The sequence below is a fragment of the Haemaphysalis longicornis genome, unplaced genomic scaffold (genome assembly GCF_048455015.1).
Source record: "Haemaphysalis longicornis isolate Haplotype H1 unplaced genomic scaffold, Haemaphysalis longicornis Haplotype H1 scaffold_5, whole genome shotgun sequence".
In the NCBI taxonomy this organism is placed as follows: Eukaryota; Metazoa; Arthropoda; class Arachnida; order Ixodida; family Ixodidae; genus Haemaphysalis; species Haemaphysalis longicornis.
Window position 1 is genome coordinate 152,920,769 of NW_027526385.1, and position 17,437 is coordinate 152,938,205.

Here is a 17,437-nt window from a genome sequence, read left to right on the forward strand (position 1 = left end):
GGAAAACGGGACACGCCGCTGACTGTATTTCGCATACTCCTTTGGCATGCATTCCGCCGTTCCGTTGGCCTGCATTCGACCGCGCTCTTTTGTTCCTGTGCTTCAAAGGGACGCGACTGACCGGCAATATCAGCGTTGGCCCATGCGATAACGTGTTTTTTCTTGGTGTCAGTAAAGGCTCCACATTCAGCTAAAGTCACAGTTCACTTTACTTCATTTGAAAAGCATTGAGCGACGCGCAAAATGTCACAGAATGGCAAATAAAGCGGCACAGCACAAAAATGCTCGGAGATTCGTTTTTCTGTGCGCCCCAGTACGAATCAGCTGATTCCTTGGCGTCCTCGCGCATGCAATCAGTCGCATTCGAGCTTGCGTGCAAGTGTTGTGTGCGCGTTGCCACATCTTGCTCAAATAGTCTAAGTACATATAAGTCACACGCTGAACCGAGAACACGTCGGTTACCTACCCACAGGAGATAGAACTACGCAATGCTGTCGACGCCGCCAGCACAAAATCCGCCTGGCCCGCGGTCCGCCATGTTACAATTAATCCCGGCATGCTTCGCTAGCCGGGCGCGGAAACGACACAGTAGCACGTTGCCAGATTACAACCCATCGCTTTCGCCGTTTTTAGTAAGCAAAAGCTCAGCTGGCAACCTTCAAATCGTTGTATCATGTCTGCCACTGTGTGTCGTACGGTTCCAATGCATTGGCTCAGCTGCGCGCTTTCCCTCTAGAGTCAGTATATTATCTCTATGATAAGGGCACCCGCGGTGCTAGTCTAGGTACGCGCTGTCCCTATAGTATTCAATAAGAATGCTCTGTGTTCTATCATGTGTGTTTCCGGAAAGTTCTGTATAGTCTGACTCCCGTACTCACAAACTTAACGTAAGTAGAACTTTTCCTTTCGGACCCTTTTCAGCGCCCTAACGCGTTTCAAGAACCAAACATATGCTGAAGGGTCACCTTTCACCGAACTTGTATGGCCGTAACAGCGCTACTCAAGGTAGCTTGACCAACCTTAAGTGAGTTTTTTCCCGACCAACATTGCAACTGGTACGATGATAGCTTGGCTGAGTGGTCAGATTTCTCGAGTGGTTCACGAGAAATTGATAAAGCTGTAAACAATGAAGCCCTTTTTGAGAGCAAAAACCATCCACGCACACGCCTGCCGCCCTGACGCGGCGCCCTTTTCTCATTCTGGTCCTTTCCGGACACTTACGAAAGGCTTCCTTATGACAAAAGTTAAGTAGGCTTCTTGAATAGGGCGGTGAATCTTAATTGCAGATCTATTGTACTCTGTCAACGAGCCTATGCTGCCCGTTAGCTTGCAAATAAGCATGTTTCTTCGAGCACGGGAGCCCAGGCCTGCGAGCAGTCGGTTTTCACATGGCTGTAAAGTAGCGCGCGACGAGACCAAATTAAAAAAAAAGTATGGATTTTCGTAGCCTACAAAGCCGCGCCCAATATTCGACGACTGATACGGTGGCTAAACAAGCGCCCGCCGTAAGAAAAGCGAAAGGTGTCCCCTAAAATGTCCATCCGTACAATGCAGCGCCAATTAGGCCTACATCGAAGGGTCGGACATATTCAAGGAGCGACTCCGACGCAAAGTTGTACGTAACGCGTTACAAGTAATCAATTACATTTCCTTTAATTTTTGTAGGATATCTTCAACTATTTTTTCGAAACTGTACCGTTCTGTATACTTCAATTACACTTCGTTTTAATTGATTAGCGGTAATCAATTACTGTTTTAACAAAATCAGGGTGTAAATCAGGTTGTAACACATCGTAACTTTCGTTGAAAACCATTCACTAATTGACCCTAACCAACACGGATTCAGGAGCGGTTTGTCGACAGTAACTCAGTTAGTAGAGACTGTACATGACCTAGCCCTAACGATTGATAAGCGTGGTCAGGTCGACATTGTATTCTTGGATCTATCGAAAGCCTTCGACCGCGTGACGCACCGAAAACTAATTTATAAGTTGCAAAGCATTTTCGGCCACGGCACTCTAACAAAATGGCTAAAAAACGTTTTGTCAGAGCGTAAGCAGTTCGTTCACTTCGAAGGCCAATCATCACAATGTGTTCACGTCTTATCTGGTGTGCCTCAGGGCGCAGTTCTGGCTCCTATTCTTTTCCTTCTTTTCCTCATCGACATAGCAAAAGATATAGAAGCAACAGTGCGGAAGTTCGCAGACGATATTGTATCATCTACAAAGAAATACACACCGTGAATGATCAGTTAGTTTTGAACAATGCTCTAAAGAAATTGACAAGTGGTGCCAGGACTGGCAGATGACGATAAAGTAGAAAAAACTGTTTGCATGACTGTCACGAGAAAGAAAAACCCTTTATTTTTTCCGTACCAAATCCACCAAAGTGTATTACAAAGGGTCAATGAACACAAACACTTAGGTATCATTCTTTCTTCTGATCTAAAATGGAACAAGCACGTGTAATACATTTCAACTAAATCCCTCACAGCGCTTCTTTCCCTCAAACGGTCCCTCCGATACGCTTCGGCAAAAACCAAGCTACTTGCATACACGTCACTCGTTCGATCTATCATCGAATATGGCGTCATATGCTGGTTCCCACATACCAAGTGTGCAATTGCAAAGTTAGAGGGTGTGCAAGAAAGAGCAGCCAGATTCATCTATAACAAATACCGCCGTCGTGATTAACCAACTGAACTGTTAAGATTTGCTGGGCTCCCAACAATCAGCGACCGCGCAAGATACCTCCGAGTGAAATTCCTGTTTCTTCTCCAGAGCAATTCTCTAAAAATAGACAAAAACGGGTTCCTAACACGTTCCGATACAAGAAATTTTAGAACAAAACGCAATAAACAATTACTCGGACACAGATTTCACAGCGACACCTTCAGGTATTCCTTTTTTCCGGAGGCCATCAGAGAATGGAATATGTTACCCCAAGAACTTGTTGATTGTACGTCCCGTGACTCTTTTCTGTCCGGATTGTCTAATTATTACTTTGTTGCTACGTAATATTGTACGCTTGTTTTTCGCTTTTGAGTTTGCTTCGCGAGATAATGTCGCATTGTGTATGTCGCAGCATGGGCCTTATCGTTATGATTGCTTCAATCAAGGCAAATGCCTCTTGCTACTCTTGTTGAAAAATGTCTGAATGATTATGCACGTTTTTGATCTTTCACTACCGTACCCTTTCCTGCCAAAGCCTTTGTTAGGCTAGCAGTATGTACAAAATAAAATAAATAAATAAAAATAAGCAGTGGTCTAAAATTATATGCCACCCCCCGCTGCTGTGGCTCAGGGGGTAATGCTTTTCGTTGTTGAGCACGGGGTCGCGGGTTTGATTCCCGGGCGTGGCGGCGGCTTTTCTGATGAAGGCGAGAAGCGAAAACACATGTTAAAGATCCCCTGCAGATGGTCAAAATTAATCCGGAGCACTCCACCCCTTACAAAAACGGTTGTTCAGTTTCATAAGAAGTTTTGTTGAATTCACTGAACATTCTTGAGTATCCAAAGAATTTCTGTTGTGATTCTGTTGAGGATTTGTTGAGTTTTTCAGGAAAACTGGCCACCGTGGTTTCATTGATTTTCCGTTGAATTTTTTACGTAGAAATCCCATTGAGTTTCTGTTGTCTTTCGGTTGAGTCTCAACTGAATTTCGTATTGATATTTTGTCGAGGTTTTTATGGCTGCCCAATGTGTTTCTGTTGACACTTTGTTGAGATTTTTACGAGGGCCCCCTGTGTTTCTGTTGATATTTTGTTGATTTTTACACGAGTGCTCAATGTGTTTCTGTTGAAATTCGTCGAAACTTTTACGAGTGCCCAATTTGTTTCGGCTGCGATTTCTTTCAAAGGTTTTTGCGTAACTGCAGGTTGAACAAGAATCTACATTTTATCGCGCCACCAATACACGAGTTTAGGGGTGCAGTAGTAGTGCATGTCATGTGACTAAAAATTCTGCTTCATGCAGACATGCAAAAAAGAAAAACAAAGCGTTCAGTGTGCACTTCTTTTTACTTTATTTCCTATTACACGAATTTAGGGGTGGCAGTAGTAGTGCATGTCATGTGACTAAAAATTCTGCCTCATGCAGACATGCAAAAAAGAAAAACAAAGCGTTCAGTGTGCACTTCTTTTTACTTTATTTCCCTATTGAGCAGCGACGACAAGCTATTTTTGATGTATCCGGCGCTCACCCTTGGAAACTTCTGGCCCGTGTAGTATGCAAAAGATGAAATGTATTTATGACTTACTAGAGTTGTCCATCCAAACATGTAGCCATGGGCCATAGAGTTTCATACAATAACAACTAGAAAGGAATTTGGCGCTGCGATCGTACGCCTCAATGGGCGTGATGGGTAGTTCTGGATTCGGATTGGGGATTGATGGCTTGTGGAAGTTGCTATGGATTGCAGGCAGTTTCGTTTTCGTTTTGGATTTACATGAACGCATTTGCCTACGCAGGGTGTTGGAAGAAGCGATCGAAAATACGTTTCTCCCTGAACTGCATGCCTCGCGTGCACTTACGCCGCCCTAAGTGGAATGTTTTATAACCAGAGTTGCGAATTGGGTGGGTTATCAATTCATTGCCGCACAGCGAGCACGAAAACACAAATGACGGCGCTCTGTGCGGCGAAGTTGTCTGCGAATTAGGAGTTGCGGCTGTGCTCATTCGGCAGAGCAATGTATTGCAAAGCTGTCGACCATTGCGAATCGCTTGGAACAGCCACACCTTTCGGGCGAACGCCGGCTCCTACGGCGTAGAAGAGCAGCACCGGCGGCTGGTAGGAACGCAGCTTGATGAATGCCACTACTTCAGGCAAGAATACTTCTTCAAAGGTAAACTGTTTATTTTTTTATGAGCACAAAACTTTTCTGAGTATTACAAACTACACGCGCCGAAACTTTTACAACTAGTTTTTAAAGTCCGAGTCCTGCTGTAGTTGGCGGCAAATGGCAAACCTGCTCCACAAACCTCCTCGACTTCGTGTCTGCTGTTTATTTAAACGCGCGGTTTCATTTCGTACAAAACCAGTTTTTGGTCAGTAACTTTCTTGTTCGTCATGCAATTTACAAACGAAGAACCGGGCAATATAAGTTTTTTTGTCAAAAAACGTAATTTGCGCAGCCATAGGCGCGTTTCAATCCTACGCAATCCGGTTCCAGAACTACCCATCATTCCCACTGAAGCGTAAGCGCCGCTGCCATGTTCGCGTTGACACTAGCGCCAGTTGCTCCTCTAGTTATTTGTATGAAACTCTATGGCCATGGGCTAAAGTTATTTGCAATTATGGGGCCTCTGGAAGTTGCTCTCATCCAAGCGGCAGGCATGATACCTTACATAATACACGCCCACAAAGATTGACAGGAGGAGAATCACCCGAGCTATCTGGAAAATTGTGTACATAAAAATTGCAAAGCTCAAGTGTGCTTTCGTGAAGGTGCCCAGCTTGTGCATATATGCTTGCCCATCCTTTGCGCTTCTCTTTCTTAGCCTCTAAAAGTCCATTCACATGACCAGTTCTAGGCACCACCCTTCGTGCTTAGTGGACAGACAGTTTAGGGGGGAAAAGATGGTGATGATGATTTGGGTTCAATGGTGCAAGGTTTTAATGAGAAAACAGTGCCAAAAATAGTTATTTACTATCTGTGATGGGACGGAACAAATTAAACCCTGTCAGTAAAAAAAATAATTACACGTCATCTTTCCTCACGCGGGTTCTGGCGGGACCAGCAGGATCACAACCGGTTTTAATGCAAGGAAGGGCGTGTTTATGCACAGCAGCTCGTCACGGCAGCTCATCAAGAGTCGCCTCACTCCCTAAGGGCTAACCTGTACATGTGGACGGGCCACCAAGCTGGATCATCCAGTGACGTTTTATAATGTCATATCTGTCCATCGCTGCTGGCCCCTTTTTCTGTCATGCCACTCCCGCCTTAGCATCACGTGGAGGAATTCAAACAAATTATCCATTCAGATTCTACTCGAATCAACATCTCAGAATTTATGCTTTCCCCAGTGCTTGTAGTTAATACTTCCCACTCAGTAACAAATGCTTTTTTTCTAAAAAATAAAAACCTGTTCAGCAAGTTCTCAAAATTAGTAGTAAAAGTGCGCAAAAATACACTTTCGCAAAAAGCATAAAAAGAATGCAATGATCTCACTGTGCACATGAAGACTAACGGGTGATTAGCTAAAGTTGACAAAGATGAACGAGGCTGCTTCGTTCTTGGCACTCTAAAAGCGAATCATGTGCACTCACCGACCACTGCCTTCACCCGCACGGGGTCCAACCCTGGCTTCGTGGGAGCGTCGCCCTGGGCTTTGCCTTTCCCTTCAAATAGTGTCTTTCCATTCAGCTCCTCCGAAGTGAAGAGATGCCGCAAAAGAGCCCTGGAAAATTTGCCAGGGCCACTCGCACATGCATGCACCAGCTGCTCGAGGTACCCCTTTTCAACTAGGACACCGCCCCCAATGTCAACCTGCGAGCAGAAAATAAAACCGAAACAGTTGAACCAATACGAACTCAAGGATCAAGACAATGAAGAGTTTGAGTACCCGTGAACAATTTCTCAGAATATTACAGTAATTCATTTACAGACTGTGGCACTGATCCACTAGAAACTCTTTTTGAATAGATTTAATTTAGAATGTATATTTTTAGTTTTTATGAGTGAACATGCATACCTCAACATGTTTTCGGCTTCTTTAAACAAGCGTTTAAAGAATTCATTAAAGACTTTGCCAAGTGCCCCCTGCAGTACACAGTGCGTGTATTGCTTTGTGGTAGAAGGGCCAAAAAAAAAAGAACCATTTGGGTGCTGTTAGCTCAGTTTGGATGAAACGTTACGTGGCTAAAATTTGAAAATGGCCGACCCAGCAACATTCTAGTCTACAAGCAGAACAAGATAATGGAACACGCTTTGACTACTCCAAAAACATCCCACAGACAAGTGACAAACATGAGCGCTCGAGATTGTGTCAAGCGTCAAGATTTAGTGTTATCTCGGAACACGCTTGGTGATTAAAAAGCCGAATGCGAAAGAACAGGTGAATGCCCACCATGTAATGTTTAAAGCATGTCACGAAGTGCGAGGTGAAAGCTTCAACGCCCATTGTTTTTTGGGCCCACCTCTAATAAAACGGGCGCAACAGATTCCGTACTTATTAGCTAGGTCATTGATAACTTCCCTGCGAATTCAACGAATGAGATCCAAACATCTACAAACACTGCCACGTAGCCTCCGCTTTTAAACAGATCTGAGGCGGAGAAAAATAAACAAAAACAAAGCTTCCCAGCACGCTTGCCTTCACTGGGCACCCTGCTTCGGGTCTGCCCTTGTAGGATGCGTGAACAGGGCAGTCCGGAATTTCGAAACAGAAACAATGCTGGCTACTCCTTACTACAAAGCATTTATAAACTCATGAACCCCGCAGAAAAAACACCACACCGTCCACATGAGCGTTCCTACCAACACCACGCCGCAAGCCATGTTTCGCGTCTTGAAACTTGCTGCTTGCGCAGCAGAGTGCAACCGCATGTGGCGCCAGCGCCACCACGCATGTATAGTGCCACCGCACTGTTGAAAGTCCAGTCATATACACCCTATTAGTAACTACCAAGTGAAGCTAGAAAGGTCACGCCAAAATATACCCAGTACTGCTTACCATTGGCACTAAAGATGTGATGCAAAGTCACAAATTTGTGATAACCATCAAATTTTCTAGTATTACTTACTTACATCCTCTGATTCTTTGACTAGTAATTTTGTCGTAATTTGTGTGATGCTTCCCCCTTACCAGAAATCTACTATACCCTTAAATTTTGCACACTAGCTATTGAAAACATTGACCGTGTGAAACATCCCTCCCCCCCAAAAAAGAAACTTACCTTAAGGGCAAGGGATCACGACGTCCTCCAGGCCTGGCTTGTTGCCTTCAATCTTGCTTAAAATTTTGTGCGCCCTTTTCAGTACCTTGGATGTTTCTGCAAGAAGCCCACAAATAAGATGAACAAAATTGCTAGAACATTCATTAGTCTCATGTCTTTAGTCATTAGTCTCATGTCATGTCTACCTTGCGATGTCCAAATCGATTCTTCGCTCCCAAACTTTACCTCAAAGTTATCGGTTTTCCCTACTTGTAGTCTCATCTCTTGTAGCCACCGTTCCGAGAGAGTGCACCAGCTGTCAATTCACATTACATGCCGTTCTGTTAACTTGAGTTGATACACGATATTAGGATAAGTAAACAATGGAGTTCTGGTATCTCCGAGGCTTCCTACCTCAAGCCGTGCCATGACGTCATGTTAAAAAGCCAATCAAAGCCCCCCCCCCCAACCTTCCATCTGCAAATGGCAGGCATACAGCAGGCTTGCAAAAGGCCAGACAGAGCTACAACATCGGTGCCACGATGAAATTCACATGAAACTGTACGGGTAATGCCTGACCTCTGATAAAACTGATCAACATGGCCAAACTCCCGGTTGACTGATTGTGTACGGTTTAACATGCCAACGCAACACAGGTGATGAGGCGCACCGTGGTGGAGGGCTCCGGATTTATTTTGACCACCTGGGGGTCTTTAACGTCTCTATAACACACGGGCGTTTTGGCTTTTTGCCTCCATCAGAAAAGCGGCTGCAGAGGCCGGGAATCGAACCCACGCCCTCATGCTCAGCAGCACAACGCCTTAGCCACTGCGACGGGTCCAAACTCCCAGTCAAGACCTTTTGCATGTCCGAGCGAGTGGTGCAGGTACAGTTAACCAAGAAGAAAACATTACAAGTGTGGCAGTTGCTGTCCCTGGGTCCACACGTAGTCAACGCAAGTGAAGTGAATGCAAATTGCCTGACCTCAGGGGATAAATTACAAGAAGCTTAAAATAGAAATGTACTGCAAGGACACATAAAACAAGACAACTTTGAGTAGTGAGAAGTTAAATTCAACCAGTCCTTTGCTCGCCAAGTGTATAAATAACAAATGAGAAACAGTGATACTGCCGCTGCAAAGTTTCACCTCCGCACAGTTCCAGTGCTTTCCTACAATAAATGGTGCTCTCAAGATCGTTTAGTCAGTTTGATATGCTTGCGTATGGATTACTGCAGAAACACCCAACAGTCAGTTGGCGGTTAAAGCTATAAATAGATCACATTTTATAAATGCTAGAACAAAGATCTGAACTACAAATGTAAAGCAACCTTTAGCCCACATTTTTCTGAAGCCTGCACTTTTTATGCCTGTGGCCGAGTGGCGAACTGGTACCTAAATGGCATGAACGCCGACTCGACAGCCACAAGTTGGGAAGGCATGTCAGGGAATTTTTCCATCTGAGCAAATTTGTGTCACTTGTAACAACAAAAGGAGGATTCCAAAAGTATTTAGGCAACAGGATGCAAATTTCTGCTGGATGATGACGTAATGAGAATGATGATGAAAACGATGACGCAATATGAGTTTGTGAAAGGCAATGTCTACTAGAAACTTCCAGTGTGCTAAGCAGGGTAACCTCCACTTTTGTTCCTCAGCTCCGCACCATAAATAGTGTTTTTCACTATTAAAAAAGGTTAGCAAGTTCAGCTGAAGGGTGAAATGCGAAAAAGAGATGAGAGCCGTGCTGATAGGCCCACTCACAAGGTACCAGTGTCAAACGAGGCACTACACAAGATATCACCAATGCAGTTCACAGCATGCTGTGTGAGCATTATAGGTCTCTCTGTACTTGGCAATTAAGCCTCCAAATATAAAAGTGTTTAGAACACAAGGCACATTTTGCCATTTTATCCTGGGAGTGAACAAGTAATTTAACAGCGTTAGGAAGACCGAATAGAAACAGAAGTATGCAATTACCTTGTATGAACTGACCTGCCGGCAATGAGTATGTGCATTCCCTACTGTAGAAATGCTCAAAGTAAAGGACAACTGCTTTCAATACCCTCCATGCACAACTTGACTGTCTCTGAAAAACCCTTCTAGGTACTTCGCTTCATTACTCTGGCTTTAGAGTGGGATGTTATCTAACGGCAGCAGCAGCCAAATTGATGTTGAGCTGAAGTTGCAGGCGGTCACTCAATAATTAAAAAGAATGTTGCATTCCAAGTAAGGAAAGATCGAAAAGAATGAAATATGTTAGGTGTCGCCAGTAATGCTGGGCCTGCTGCGCCGCACTTCAATGTTGCATGCCGAACACTCCTTACCAGCAACGTTGTCAACAGCTATTCGCTCTCTCTTCAGCGTCGCCACCTCCGCCTGCAGCCTTTCTTTCTCTTCTTCTAGTTCCCGAATCCGGTCGCTGCAGGCACAGCATGGTCCTTCCTGAAATTGCGAAGACATGCACTAAATGAGGACTCATCCAAACAAAACGCAAATTAATTTTTGTATCAAGTCCAGTTATGAGGTGTTTAGTGAAACATTATTTTTTTATCACCATCACAACCTGAAGCTTTTCTTTTTCCTTCGGCCAGCCTGACAAGAAGGGAGCCCAGCTTTAAAAAAAACAGGATTGCTGTAGTGAACACTGGTGGACTACGATGAGGGGATAAAAAAAAGAAATACAGAAAGTGTGAGAGCTACAAAAGAGTGAAAATGAACTCCGAAAACTAACTGCACGCATAAGAGTGCATGACAGCAGGCTCTTCGCAATGTTGCGGCAGCGGCCGATTTTTTGATGGAGGCGAAAAGCAAAAACGCCCGTGTGTACGACATTTCGGCGCACGTCAAAGATCCCCAGGGGGGTCAAAATGAATCCGGAGCCCTCCACTACGGCGCGTCTTATCGCCTGCGTTGCGTCGGCGCGTTAAAACCTACAATAAATCAATGAAATTAATGTTTGAAATGTTTCTTAAACTTGCTGACATCAAGCGTACAAATGAAAAATGAAAGTAGGATGCCGCTCGCAGGAATTGGTGCATTGCAATTACGCCACCATTGTTGTGAATCCTGTTTCGCCCACTTTCGAAGACCGACTAGCACGCAGCGCGAACACCATTCGCGCACGCGGCTGAGTAACCTACGCCGTGCTCTACCTTCACAACAATTATGCTATGGGGAAGATGCATGCAGCGCATTTTATACACACCCTTCCTTCCATTTGCCGGGAAGGCATGGCTTCGGCTGAGCTGGCGGTGCTGGCGGCTGCGAGCTTCGCGCGCTTCCTCTCCAGGTAGCCCTGTTTTCTTGCCAACAGTAACCGGTACAAACGTCAGTTTTCACCGCTTACTAAATGAACACAAAGAAGACAAAATAGGGCATACTAACCAAAATGGAGAATGCGCGCAGGTGCTGGCTCCTCGCCGTCTCTACAGCTGACGTCCTGTATTGTGCCTTGAAGTTTTTTCAAGGCACCCTCGTCCGTCATCACTCTAACTCTCACTGCTGGATCCGCCAACGCTCGGACGGGGTAAACGTCCCATTTCTCATCCGCCAGCCACTTCACCAGCACGTGGGTCATTGCGAAGCACGAGTACAGCAACTACAGCAACTACTACCACAGAACAGGGCTACTACCGCGCTTTGTCCCAAAAAGAAACAGAAGATTGCCAGGGTGGTCCCAACAGAATAAGAAACAAAAGATTTCCAGAGTGGCCTGTTGGTTTTGTATTTTGGCTAGCAGGGTCTTAAATTATGCATGTTTTAGCGATAGTATTAACTGAAACTGATAAATTAATATGTTAATAAAATAAACAACTTCAATTACTAATTAATAAGCAAAGCTAGCTGAAAAAAACTTGGACTTATTTGGCGTTTTTAGAGCAATACCAAATCTTTTTAGTAGGTAAACCAAAGCAGCATGTGAGGTAGCTGAATAGCTCCACGCCAGGGGTAACACTGCAAAAAAATTTTTTTGTGTATCTCACCAAATAAATCACACAATCAGGCAATATTTTTAACATACACTGTTACGAATTAGAACTGACATGATTTTTTGTCATTTAAAGCAAGCAGAAGTTGCAAAAATAGCTACAGTGTGATTTTTTGTGGCGCTGTAATCGCATCATGTCATTCGCATCGGATGGTGTTGGAGGGTTTGTGCCTGGTTTGTGCACTAACAGGAATAGCCTCGTTGATTGTTTACGACAAGGCCGTAGGTTTTACAGCCGCCGCAAAGGTTACCTTAGCGTACAGCCTACGCGGAAGCCGAAGAGTCAGTGCTGCTCTGTGCGTGCTGCGCGTCCGCAATGCCGCCGAAAAGACAGTTCGGCAAGTACCTATCGGATCCAGACGCCGACGTTCCTATACGTTCCAAATACCGGTTCAATCCACGAGCTTCGCATGACGCCCCCTCCAGCTCCAGGACTGTGAGTGTTGTCATGGATGGAAGCTCTTCCAACAGCAGCAGGGAAAGGGGCGATGAGGACACACCCCGCTGTGCACCTGAAGTGGCTGCCACTGACTCCACCGAAGGAAGCTCGTCTGAAGGCAGCCCGGGAAGTGACGAGGGGGACCGGCCGACTACTGCGCATGCAGCTTCAAACGGCTTTAGCCGCTGCATTCCGTTTCCTAGAGACAGTGAGAGTGAAACGTCTTCGGATGACAGCACCGACTCGGAACCGAAACCTGACATGGATTCCAGCCATACAGAACCCGGGGCTGATGAACTGGTGAGCACTTTGGCTTCGTATTTCTGAACTTGTGGCTGAGACGCCAACATGTAATTAACGGTTTTTTTATTGGGAGGGGGGGCACACAAATTTATTTTTGAGAAGAACTAGTAAACATGCAGTATGTAGTATGTACAGATGCAGTATGTCCAGCCTCCCAAATTTCTATTCAAGCAAAAACGCCCGTGTGTACGAGATTTCGGCGCACGTTAAAGAGCTCCAGGTGGTTAAAATTAATCCCCAGCCCTCTACTACTGCGCGCCTCATCGCCTGCGTTGCGTCGGCGAGTTAACCCTACAATCAATCAATCAAAGTAAGTGCACGCGCAAGAAGCCCTCTCTTTCGCGAGCATCGTTTGCTACGCTGTTTCCTTGAGATCGCTAAACCCCTGCCACAGTATCACCATAACTTTGTTTAAGAAAAACGGGGTTGATTTGAAGCACATGCGCGTCTTCAATGTGTGTTCATGTTTTCGTTCGTATCACTTGCGCGGCACGTGCTTTAGAAATGTTTACGCTGCTAGCTACCTTTTGTGGCTGGCGAAACTAACGTTGGGCGAAACGGCGTGATCACATTGGAGCAAAAGGGGTGTGTTGGTCTAAACCTTTCAGCCCATTTTTTTTATTTCAAGCAAAACAATGTTTTCTGTGTCTTCCTAACTTCAGGGTACCATAAGCCCACAAACAAAAAATACAGCTTTATGGGCAAATATGAACAGATTTATTAATGAGGCAATTATTAGGACATCTAGCAATTAAAAAAGTATGAGCAGAGACATCACTTTTGTATATTTTCCTAAACCATATGATTACACCTACAAACAAGAAGTGAGCTTCGTGGTGCACGTATGTATAGATTTACATTCTTAGGAGCAAAACTCAGACCGCCATTTTTTTCAGCCTCAATGTCATAATTGCCTTCACCGACGCTTCTTTGTAGCGTCCACCTCCACTAAAATGAAGCAACAGTGTTATTTATCGCAATAGGCTTCAATGAGCAACAATCCCCCAAAAAACAAGCTGTTTTGGTTTTGTTCTCTATGCGCGAGAGGAACTTTTAGGTGATGGCATCAAATGACACCACCAGGTCTGAAAGGGCTAAAGAGGCGTAGCAGAAGACACTCCTACCCGCCGCGGTGGCTCAGTGGCTAAGGCGTTGCGCTACTGAGCACGAGGTCGCGGGTTCGATTCCCGGCCACGGCGGCCGCTTTTCTGATGGAGGCGAAAAGCAAAAACGCCCGTGTGTACGAGATTTCGGCGCACGATAAAGATCCCCAGGTGGTCAAAATTAATCCGGAGCCCTCCACTACGGCGCGCCTCATCGCCTGCGTTGCGTCGGTGCGTTAAACCCCCCCAATCAATCAATCGAAGACACTCCTACAACAGATAACGCTATGCGCGTGCGCATACTCTCGCTTATTTCGCCGGTGGATACCCTGATAAGGTGCTGAAATGCCGATCGGTCGTCACTCCTGTGGTATAAAAAAACTGAGAGGATGTACATATTACTTCACGTCTTGTGATTGTTTCATTGTATTATCATGGTGCTAAGCTGCTGCGTATTGTTCTTTTTTTTCTCTCTAGAAAGAGCCTCTGTTCCCAGGGGCCAGGTTAGCAAAAGCAGAGAGCCTCCTGATGGTGATGGCACACAGCTTGCTCCACCACTCCTCCAAGGAAGCCACTCAAGGCTTGGTGCAGCTCATGAGTGCCCACCTGCCGGAAGGTGTGCCGTACCCCGCCTCCAAGTACACTTTTTTTCGGCACTTCTGTGGGGCTGAAAAGGAGTATGCTAAGCATTTCTACTGCAGCGCATGCACTGGGTACATCGGAGAAGTGGAAGTAGAAAATGTATCGTGTACGTACTGCCATGTGGATCCCACGCTCAAGGAGCTCACAAAAAGTTTTTCTTTCTTTCTTGTAATGGACTTCAAAAGCCAGCTGTGTGAGCTTTTAGAGTCGGGTTGTGTGCAGAGAAATCGCTGTGGTTTGTCGTACGACGTGGAGGACATTGCACAAAGCATTCAGTATAATAAACGTGCTGTTACGTAGGATGACGTCACCCTAACGTTTAATACTCATGGTGTGCCTCTCTATGATAGCTCACAATTTGGCATATGGCCCCTCCTTGTCATGGTGAATGAGCTTCCGTACAAGCTGCGCATTCAGAAGTTACTGTTAGCAGCCCTGTGGTTTGGTCCTGGGAAGCCAAACATCAATTTCTTTTTACTTCCGTTTGCGAAAACTGTGAACGAGCGGTCATCAAGTGGAGTAGCATGGAATGACAAAGAAGGTGTTGCACATGTCTCCAAGGCATACCCTGGCCCATGCACGGTCGACAGTTTGGCCAGACGCGAATAGATGAACATGACGCAGTTCAATGGGTCGCAGGGATGTGCAATGTGCGAGGATGCTGGAGAGGTCAAGCCAAAAGGGAGAGCGACTTGCCGTGTGTACGTGCCAAGTGGGTCATGCAACGAAGCTGAGGACTCATGACTCTTTTGTTAGCCATGGTCACAAGGGTAGACCGAAAGCCCCAAGCTGTGGTGTGATGGGAGCAAGTGTGCTAACACTGCTTGCTTGTTTTTTCATTTGGCACCGGTTTTGTTGTTGACTATATGCATTCAGTATGTCTTCGTTTCGTGAAATCAAGCATGACTATGTGGCTGAAGTCGCGAAGGTGTAAAAAATTTAGGTTAAGAACCCATTTTGATAAGGCCAATGCCTGCCTTTTGAGCCTGACTGGTGTATGGGAGCTGTCTCGGTTGCCGAGGTCTTTGAAGGAACTCAAATATTGGAAAGCATCGAACTGGAGAACTTGGTTGCTCTTCTATTCCCCCATTGTTCTCAAAGGGCGCATCCCAGATGCACAGTATGAGCGTTGGATGCGATTTGTTGAAATGATCCATTACCTTCTCGGTCCTTGTTTGCGAATCGAGGACATAGTCACAATGCAAGAAGCGATGATGAAGTTCCTTATGGAACACGAACGTTTTTACGGCGACGAATACATCACCTACAATGCACACCTTTTGTTGCATCTTTTTGACAGTGGAAAAAACTGGGGTCCACCTTGGGGATATTCACTTTTCCCATTTGAGTCGATGAATGGAACATTGGGTAGGTTTGTCAATGGCACAAGGTACGCGCACTTTCGGGTTGTTCAAAAGTTCTCAATCTACCAGAATTTGTTCAAGATGTGGTCGTTAAGAACTGCACAGAATGGCGCATCGCCTTTTGCTCCTTCATTTAAATCACTCATTAAAGGTTACAACCTACGGAAAAAAATTTTGAAAGTCGGACCAGTCTTGCTACTTGGCAGAGGTGTCCAGAAAGAGAATGCGACGGAGTTCAAAAAGATGTTAATTGGCCCATGCATATTCTCTACGGGTCAGTTAGACAAGTCCAGGAGGAAGAACTCCTACGTCAATGTAAATGGGGTTTTTGGCCGCATTTGTCGGATTTGTCAAGATGGTTCAGCTGCAAGTGATAATGAAGTCAATGTTTAACTGCAAGTTATCACTGTTGCACTAAAGCTTTTCAGCAGCTTCTATCGTAACCTGTCATTAGAATTTTTGCAGCTTCAAGAAAGTGCTGAGAGGTGCATTGTAAAAGCCAGCTGCCTAAACAAGTGCATCTTTCTATCAGGCACAGGCTCTATCTTCTTGTGTGTGTTGCATGATAACCTGGTGCTTGAGTCAGTATAAGTTATCTGAAGGTGTTAATTTCATCAACATTGTGTATGTTGAGGCAACGTAAGAGAGTGGCCATACATCCCTTATATATGCGACCTAGAAGTCTTATTTAGGTATCTTCCATTCCGTGGTCCTTTAATGCTTTTCGCGAGACTGCGGTGTGTACCGAGTCAAATGCTTTCTTATAGTCTGTAAATGCCATGTAAATGGGGTTTAGTGTATTCTGCGGATTTTCCTATCATTTGGTTGTCACCATTGATGTGATGTATAGTTGAGTGCATATTCCTAAACCCAGCCTGCTCTCTGAATCCAGGCTGTCCCCTATATGGCTAAATACTTTCGTTTGCTCCAAACAATGAACTGAGAGTAGGCTGATGGGTCTGATTTTTAAGGCCCTTGGTATCTCCCTTTTTATGAATGGCAGTTTTTATATCTTATGTTTGCATTATGAGTGTGCACGCATAAATTATATTTTAGTTTGTTTATTCATTACTAGTGGTAAAGAATGCTCTGGTTTTAATTCTGTGTTGTGAAAGCACTCAGTGGGTTTCATGCTTGTCTCCCATTGCTTGTATTTGCTGTATGTTTTGCGTGTATTTACTGTGTACAGCATTTGCCGCATGTTTTCGACCACCAGACTGTGTTGTGCTGGACCCAATAAACTGTTTCCGCACTGAAATTTTGCCTTTCATGCTGGAAAACGTGCATACACATAAGAGACAAGCGCAGTTGACTCTCAGCATGCTGGCTGAAGTTCTAGACTAGTAAAAAACCTATTAGATTACCCAAACAAAAAGCATAAAATGCTTGGCTCTGATGGAACCGCCAGATATAGTCCAGTAAGCGCAGAAATTTGGCGTGCTCACTCTAGTTTAGCAAAGGGTCACAAAGGCATCTGCAAGAAGAAGGGGGGGATGTTGGGTCGAGTTGATGTCATGCTGTAACCAGCCTTTACAGGTAAGGGAGAGTGTGAGCTATTTGAATGTCATGTGGGCTTAACATAGTTTTCTTTTTTGATGACAAAATTTTATCAACTGGCTCGCCATGCCAAATATGAGCATGCAAAAGTAACCATTTCAAAAATCTAAATAGCCACTTTTTTTAACATGTTTGAGTCCATTGGCTTTTGGAAAAATGACACAC

The 17,437-nt window shown here is 45.0% G+C and overlaps 1 pseudogene across 1 annotated transcript; it reads left to right on the forward strand.

Annotated features, from left to right (window-relative positions):
* Window positions 1-749: 749 nt before the first annotated feature.
* Window positions 750-16,924, forward strand: LOC144139947 (uncharacterized; annotated as a pseudogene). Its single transcript, XR_013316308.1, has 3 exons — window positions 750-887; window positions 11,282-12,603; window positions 14,187-16,924. The product of XR_013316308.1 is annotated as an uncharacterized LOC144139947 (transcript).
* Window positions 16,925-17,437: the final 513 nt, after the last annotated feature.